A 7,500-nucleotide genomic window follows, 5' to 3' on the forward strand; every position below is an offset into this window, starting at 1 on the left:
TTACGAGAATTCATTTTATTTCTTAAAATTAGTTTCTATCTTTCTTTCCTTTTTATATATTTTGATAAGTAATCCTTCAATTCTATCACCCAGTACTACAAAATTCTTCTGTTACTTCCAAGATTTTTTTTTTTTCTTTAAGAAAATCTCTCAATTTACTTTGTTTCCTTCATGTTCTCTTAAGGAACATATATGGCCCTCTTTTAATTTCATATAAGATTCCCCACTTTTTCTGATTTCACTAAATTCTTTTATATCCCAATTTACTTTTTTCAGCTCCTTTAGTAACACAGCAAGATCTTCTCTAAACAGGGTCCTGACGATGTATGTTGCAAGGTTCTGTTCCAAAGGTGGTCTTTTCTAGTACGGAATTTTTTATCATTCCCTGCAGTGGCAGTGGGATGTAACAGCTTATCACCTTGGGCAGCTGTTCCATTGCTGCTGAGGACTGGAGACTCCGACGGGTTTATTTTATTCGTGTCTGGGTTTTTCTGCAGTTTTCGTCAACACGCTATCCAAAGCCGATTAGTTATAGTGGGAGATTTTGGTTTCATCGCTCACAGCAAAGCAGCCTAGTATGAGTGGCACTGACTACTATTAGCTTTGCACAAACCCTTTCTACCATGTTAAGGTATCCCTACTCATTTATACGTAACTCCAACAAGAAGAAGTCTTATCTAATTGAAAAAAAGGGAGGGCCACACTGGTTGAATCTGTACCATTTTTGTCTCTTTTAAGACTTCTTTCAGAGGACAGTTATTAGGACAATTTTTTTTCAAAATTAGACAAAACTGGGGAAGATTCCCATGATGTTATATATGTCCCAAGCCTTGTGTAGAAATATGTAGATGTATATATGTTTTATGCAGTGAGATTAATGGCCTTTTCAAGAGTACTTTGACGGTCGTAAATTGTTGTGCGAGATCACTGAACTATTATAGGTGACATGTCTTGAGTCTGATGGGTGAAGAGTCTTAAGTCGTATAGTAAGAGTGTATTTCCATCACAGTAAAGATTTCCATAAGTTCTGGTACCTTCAGTATATTGATGTAGCAACATTGCATTACTTGTTCAGAAGAGTGGCAGTACAACATTATAAGAACAATATGGTAATAGTCTAAAGGTTATCTCACTGTGCAAAGTTTATTCACGAACCTTTTGTTATAAAATGAAAAAAACGTATGTTCTAATATCTCATTATCCATCGACATGGTACATAATTGGTATCAAGTGAAAGAATATGTCTGGTTTTGTATGTTGTGAGCGAAGTTTTACTTTGAGTCGGTAAAATATAAGTTCAAGATGCCTAGTTATACGAGGCTCAACACAGCAGACACTGCTGCTACAGGAGATGAAAACGAAGGAGCAGTTTCTTAATGTGATATCGATGAAGAATATTGATGAGATCATCGAACTCAGGACTTAGAAAATAGATTATATAACCTAACCAAATTAGTAAACAAAGTTTTAGTCAAATGTGAAGAAGAGCTGCGCTCGGCCACAGCATTTCCGACGTACATGACCGAAGTTCAAATGCACATAAGTGAAACCACACGTGTACAGCCAAGTAAAGATAGCCAAAACGTTGTAGTTCGAAAATTGCCATAACTCCAGGCAACTGTTAGGCGTTTGGACGATCAACGGCTTAATGAAGGGTTTCAGTCGATCACATAAGCAATACAAGTAATTAGACTGCTTGAGGATGCTCGGGCAATGGAAGTAATGTGTTGGCCACAAGACAGTTAAATATATTATAATGAAATAAAAGGGCATTTAATTTATAAATATGTCTTACCTGAAACAAGGAAAGGTAATATGAAAGAAAATCATCAACCAAAAATTCGCGAAGGCGAGTCAGTTCTACGTTTTGCAACTCGTATTTTTCGAGGTTGTGATTAGTTTGCTACACACACTGCTAATCACCTAGCATGCAGTAAAAAAAGCATATGCCCTTAAGTATATTAGTAGTTCAGTAAACATGTATCTATGTGTTTATTTGCTTGATAATAATCGCTTGTTAGCAGATGTAGTGATGGTTTGCCCGAAGATGTGACAAAGAATAATCCCCTCCGATTCCGGAAAGGTGAAAGCCACGAGGACATATGCAATGAGCGGCGGCCACCATCCCCTGAACCATGAGAGGGGAGTACGAAGTCACCAGGTGAGAAGAGTTGTCAGATGCTGGCAGTATGGAGGAGAGGGCCACCAAGGAGTGGAGTGCCCCACCCAAGGATCTCTCTGCTGTTACAGCTGTCAAACCTACAGTCATCTATCTCGAGAGTACCTAACAAAAAACACCGAGAGCGGGTGAGCTATGGTACACCGCCCCCTTCCCAATATCCAAGGAAAAGTGGGCATAAAAAGGGGGAAACGAAGGAGACCGATGCCTCCCCTCACCTGTATGACAGTAGCAGCAGTGAGTACGATGGTGCGAGGCCCATTGGACATGCAGGTAGTGCCACCTCCCTCAATACCCCCACTTTCACCCACCCCCGGCCACTAGAGACAACAACAGGGTGCGACGGTATTGTAAGCGAGGTCATTAGGTCCGTGCAACCAATATCAGGATCCAAATTGACATCTTGGAATTTCAGCACTCAGGATTGATCTACCAGATAAGTCCATTTGAGCTCTGATGGACACAGGAGCTAGCATTTCACTTCTTGTTTAAGGAAGCTCCCCAAACCCACCACATTCAGCAGCACCCATCATTTTCAACACGCAAGGAAGAAATTAAAAAAAGGCAAAACATAGAATGGGAGTCAACTTTAAATCTGTGAAGTTTACACATGATTTTTTTTATCTTGCCTGCCTTGGGAATTGCAGAGATATAGGCTATACTTGGTCTTAATTCATGATGAATAGTAAAATATACATTTGTGGGGAAAAGATAAAATAACAGTAATGACAGGAGATTGCATTCTCCCGATAGAAAATCATGAGAGAGTAAGTGCTTGTGCTGGAGGGGAAAGATAAGTAGGTAAGGTGACAGCTGTACCTAAAAAAGGAGATGTATTGCCTCCTCAGATGTTAACGCTCATATTAGTGATTCCGTCTCAGCCTCTCCCAGAGGAAACCAAAGTCTTTGTTAAACCCATGGAAAATTAGCACAAGTATTCTTAGAGGTCTTGTCAGAAATAAAAGAAAACAAAAGCAGATATTACAATAGTTATTTTGACAAATAAAAGAGTTGTGTTAGGGAGTGATTCTATGTGTGAATTGGAGTTATGGGAAATTACTGATGATGTGGTCTTGGGCACCGTGACTCCATCCCACACAGATGAACGTACTCAGATCTAGATTAGGCAAAGGTGAAAACTATGTCTGCTAGATTATCAACCTGTAGCTAGTAACATTGTTAATAATTATCCTAATGTAATTGCAATGGGAGACGAGCCACCCATGAGGGTTTATCGATTTCCTTTGGCATTGAAACAGGGTAGGCGAAGCCGATTAGGTCTAAGCCTTATAAGGTATCCATTCATTTCCTTAGATAGTAAATATTTTACAACTATTGATTTAAAATCTGTATGCTGTCAAATGCCCATTCAGGAAAACAGTAAATGCAAAGTGGCATTTATTGCCATCAATAAACTATTTCAGTTGAATCTTCTTTTTGGTGTTGAAATATGCTCTCAGTTATTTTTCTTGAGTAATGATGGCAGTGTTGTCTCCCTTAATTGGCCATAATATTCTTGTACATCTAGACAATATCATAATTACAGGGAAAACGCCAGAAGAACCTAATTCCAATATCCGTCAGTTTTAGAAGAATTGTGCTATAATGGTATGAAAATAAATTTATCAAAGTGCAAATTTTACTTAAACAGGTCGAATTTTTAGGTCGTATGTATAATAACCCTAAAAGGTATCCAACCTGCCCAAATAAGTAGAATCTAATAGAGATTTTCCCAGGCCACGCACCCCTAAGAAATTATCTGGGTTCTTTGGCCTCGCTGGGTATTAACGTAAATTCATAAGAGGTTTCGGGGAGATAGCGAGACCTTTATATACTTTAAAGAAACAGAAAGTAATAAATTGGGGATTGGAGGAAGAAAGGGCCTTTAACCATTTGAAAGCTAGCGATGAGTTACTTGCTTACCCTAGATTTGATCGCCCATTTTTAATGACAACAGATTCATGTAGCATAGATATTGGTGGCAAAATTTCTCAACAAGATGATGAGGGTAGAGAGCGACCCATTTGTTCTGCTTCCTGGGCATTAAATGGGGAAGAAAAGAATTATAGAACATGTGATCGGAAGGCACTGGCTATTATTTGGGTTTGGACAGATATCATTTCTTTTTATTAGGTCAGCCTCTCCGTGATTTATTTTACAAAGGCGACTTGGCGTCTAGACATGCGAGATGAATTGAAAGATTGTTAGAGTTTAACATAAGGTTTGACCACATGGAAGGTACAGCTAACAAGGTAGTTGATGCCCTCTATAGAGGTGCAGTAATGGGAGTAACTACTAGGGTACAAAAGAGGAAAAAAAGAACAGACCCAAAATGTTAAGTGACCCCATCAAAATAGAAAATGGGATATGAATTCACGCAAGGAATAATCAGGTAATGAAAACCATGAGAGAGAGAGAGAGAGAGAGAGAGAGAGAGAGAGAGAGAGAGAGAGAGAGAGAGAGAGAACGTGAATATGTGTGTGTGACAGAGGGCATGGCCGGTGGTGTCCAGAACAACTGCCCTGATGATACAGGTGTGACTGACCTAGGAAGTTGGGAAATAAAGGAAGACTGAGAAGGACAGAAATAAAGAGGATTTGATGGAAAGAGTGTGAACAGGGATTAAAGGGGAGTCAGATAGTTACCCATCATTTCTGAATGACCCTAGTGAGAGTTTTTATTTTTATTTTTATAGAGAATGATATCTTCTATTGTGCTTACGAGAAGAGGGGAAGGGAACTTTGTACTCGGGTACTTCTTCCTCTCCCTGTAATTATTCCAGTATCTACATTGCACATGCAAGTCCGTATGCAGGGCATTTGAGGATTGATAGAACATCAAAGAGAACACGTGAATCCCTCTTTGGTTAGCAATGAAGAAATTTATAAAGGGTATATAAAATGCTGTCATGCTTGTAAATGCTTCAAAGAGCATAAACAAACACTGTAGAGGAAGCCACAAAGTGGTCTGTGGCCTGTGATTCCTATTAAATTTCATAGGGTACATATGGATGTGGTAGGACCGTTTCCTAGTGGTATAACACAACATAAGTACACATATGTGTATTTGTGGATGCATTTACTCGTGATATTCATACTTACGCAGTGTTGGATAAATTAGCATTTCCATTAGCCCAGGCGCTGTGCTCTTTCACTTCTAGGTTTGGTTGCCCGAAAATTTTCAGGTGATAATGGTCTCGTGTGTATAAATAAGGTGGTGAAATTTGTTATGGACTTGATGAAAATTTAACACTTTTCATTGACCGCATATAGGCTCAATGGCTTTGTGGAATCTCTTAATAGTGAAGTGGTGCAAATATTACACTACTTAGTGGGTGATGACATCTGCCATTGGTACACCATGCTTCCTAGGGCTTAGCCAGCTTTGAGCATTGTATATAATGCCTCACTCAGGGACACGCCTTTCTTTTTAGTGTTTGGACAGGATCCCGTGTTACCATATACGATCCTAATTAATTAGTTGCAAAATTATTCAACTGAATAAGGCCGTGTCTATTTACTAAATCTCTTAAGGAAAGTAATGAGCATCACTGAAAGGTTTTTTGAAAGAGCAAATGAAAAAGACAGCTCAAGGTATGATGTATGTTTCAAACCCGCACCGATAAAGGTATATCGTGTGTATTTGAAACGATTACAACCTAGGAAACACAAACTAGAGCCAGTGTATTTAGGTCCGTACCGAGTAAAGATGGTTAGATCTAACACAGTAGTGATGCAAAACATTATTATGGAGCAGTGTCTGAACATCACCAGGAACACATACATGTGGTTCCGGAAGAGGTATTCTTCAAAAGTGTCAGTCAGACATTCCTGAGTTGATAAGTAGGATTTTTTTTTTTTTTTTTTTTTTTTTTTTTTTTTTTTTTTTTTTTTTACCAGACCTCATTTCTTCTTTTATGTGTTCGAAATAAACTTGATGATAATAATATGTTTTTATGTGGGTACTTTATGTAATGAAGTAAACCGTTGTGATAATTTTGCTGTGTGTAATATGTATTACATACTGCTTAGTGAACTTAAAAAAAAAAAAAAAAAAAAAATAACAATAAAAAGTTGTGAGTCGGATACTGTATTAATGATGTATTTATATGATTCCTGGTTGCGGGAACCGAGGTGGTTCCCGAAGGACAAGTTGCTATACGATCAAGTTCAGCCTAGGGGAGAGGTAGTGTTAGATAATGTGTAGATGTGAACACCTTATAATCAGAATTCTAATAAGAGAAGGGCGTGAAGCTGAATAAATATATCGGAAAACGGCTAGTGACCACCGATAGAGAGTTACAAGTGTTGTTCAGTAGTGATTTTAAAAATAGCGAAACGGCGTTTGTCATTTGTGTTGGGAAATAGTGCCGTATAAACCGGACAAGTAAGATCGAGGGATGAAGGAATGTTTACTCCTACCCAATCCTGTCTGAAAAGGCCCGTATTGCGAGCAACCAGAAAGATTATTGATGCGGTTCTGTGATACCAACATTGACGTTTTTTTTTTTCTTTTCCTCTTTTTTACTTTGGATATTCTATATTATATTGCAAATGTCATAAGAAGAAATGAGCGGAATGATTTTCTATTTGTTGTGTACATTTTTCCATGCAATTTATTCATTTATTATTTTTTTTTGTGGAAAGATGACTGTTTTTGGGTGATTTCCTTATGTGTGTATATATATATATATATATATATATATATATATATATATATATGTACATATATACAGTATATATATATATATATATATATATATATATATATATATATATATATATTTATATATATATATATATATATATATATATGTATATATATATATATATATATATATATATATATATATATATATATATATATATATATATATATATATATATATATATATATATATATTAATTACTATTATTACATATATGTATATGTGTATATATTTATGCTTAGCATCATAACCCTAAGATATCTGTTTACTGGGTGTGACAGTACTACAATCTAATTTCTTGGTGTTTTGGATCATATAAATATTAGTGTATGCAAAATAAAAGAATTTTACACTTGTATACTCATCTATACATGTACTGTACAGCCGATGACAGTATTAAGATCATATTCATTCTTAAAGTTTCATTTCTTTCTCACATCAGTTGCACGCTTTTACTGGACATGAAACTGAATTTGGAAATAGTTCGAAAACATGAAGAACAAGAACAAGAAGAAAAACAAAGTTGAACACATAAGTCCCAAACTTTAGAAATAAAGGGGAGCGCTGGTTATTAATAGCCGTCCAATGATATTTTGAAAATAGTTTAATGTGC

This window comes from Palaemon carinicauda, chromosome 11 (assembly GCF_036898095.1).
Source record: "Palaemon carinicauda isolate YSFRI2023 chromosome 11, ASM3689809v2, whole genome shotgun sequence".
In the NCBI taxonomy this organism is placed as follows: Eukaryota; Metazoa; Arthropoda; class Malacostraca; order Decapoda; family Palaemonidae; genus Palaemon; species Palaemon carinicauda.